We start from the raw sequence: 1,586 nt of genomic DNA on the forward strand, positions 1-1,586 counted from the left end.
TCCCGAGGTGTTTGAGGTGTTCCCCGGGCCATCTCGTGGTTGTTGCACGGGCCATCTCATGGCTGTTGCACGATTTTGGCCCTCGAAGGTCTATTTTCAAGCTTAAGTGTGAAAAAGTGTCTTTTTGGACTTAGTTTTCAAACCGGGAGTCCCGTGCTAGTTCCGTAAGTTTTCACAACTCACATTGGTCCCTCCCGAGGTGTTTGAGGTGTTCCCCAGGCCGTCTCGTGGCTGTTGCATGATTTTGGCCCCCGAAGGTCTATTTTCAAGCTTAAGTGTGAAAAAGTACCCTTTTGGACTTAGTTTTCAAACCGAGAGTCCCGTGCTAGTTTCATAAGGTTCCACAACTCACATTCGTCCCTACCGAGGTGTTTAAGGTGTTCCCCGGGCCGTCTCGTGGCTGTTGCACGATTTTGGCCTCCGATGGCCTATTTTCATGCTTAAGTGTCAAAAAGTGCCTTTTTGGACTTAGTTTTCAAACCGAGAGTCTCATGCTAGTTCTGTAAGTTTCCACAACTCACATTGGTCCCTCCCGATATGTTTGAAGTGTTCCCCAAGCCGTCTCATGGCTGTTGCACGATTTTGGCTCCTGAAGGTCTATTTTCAAGCTTAAGTGTGAAAAGGTACATTTTTTGACTTAGTTTTCAAATCGGGAGTCCCGTGCTAGTTCCGTAAGTTTCCACAACTCACATTGGTCCCTCCCGAGGTGTTTGAGGTGTTCCCCAGGCCGTCTTGTGGCTGTTGCACGATTTTGGCCTCCGGTAGCCTATTTTCAAGCTTAAGTGTGAAAAGTGCCTTTTTGGACTTAGTTTTCAAACCGGGAGTCCCGTGCTAACCGTTCTTTGTCTGTATCCTTGTTCTTTCCATCAATGCCTAACATAGTTCCAAAAACATTTTCACTAAAATTTTTCTCCACATGCATGACATCAATGTTGTGTCGAAGTTTTCGCTTCTTCTAATATGGTAACTCATACAAGATGCTTACCTTTGTTCAATTAGGTGCTTGACGAGGCCTTTTCTATTACTTGGATGATTTCCATATATGACACCTGTCACATTGTCCAATTGGTCTTGTATCTTTTCCGCTAGCAACTCCAAAGATCTCTTTCATTTCTCAGTCTTACCATTGTAAGCCCTACTCTTTCGCCTTTCTAGGTGGTCCTCAGGAAAGTAACATCGATGGTTAGTGTACCCCGTCTTACTTCTCAGAGATTCAAAATACGGTTCATCATTACAAGTGTAGCAAGAATAATGACCATTTGTTCTCCACCCAGATATGTCACCAAACGCAGGCCAATCATGTATTGTCCACAACAAAGCTGCATGCATTTGAAAAGTCTCATTGGTGGAGGCGTCGTAAGTTAATGCACCATTTTTCCATAAATCATTCAACTCATCCACCAATGGTCGCATATAGACGTCAATATCAATCCCTGGTTGCGATTCTCCGGGAATAAGTAATGACATCAACGAAAATGGATCTTTCATAACCAACCAAGGTGGCAAGTTGTATGGAATGAGTATGACGGGCCACAAACTATAAGAGTTGTTCATGTTCCCAAAAGGGTTAAACCCATCAACGGCCA

This window comes from Camellia sinensis, chromosome 6 (genome assembly GCF_055761805.1).
Source record: "Camellia sinensis isolate YWXY chromosome 6, ASM5576180v1, whole genome shotgun sequence".
NCBI classification, from domain to species: domain Eukaryota; kingdom Viridiplantae; phylum Streptophyta; class Magnoliopsida; order Ericales; family Theaceae; genus Camellia; species Camellia sinensis.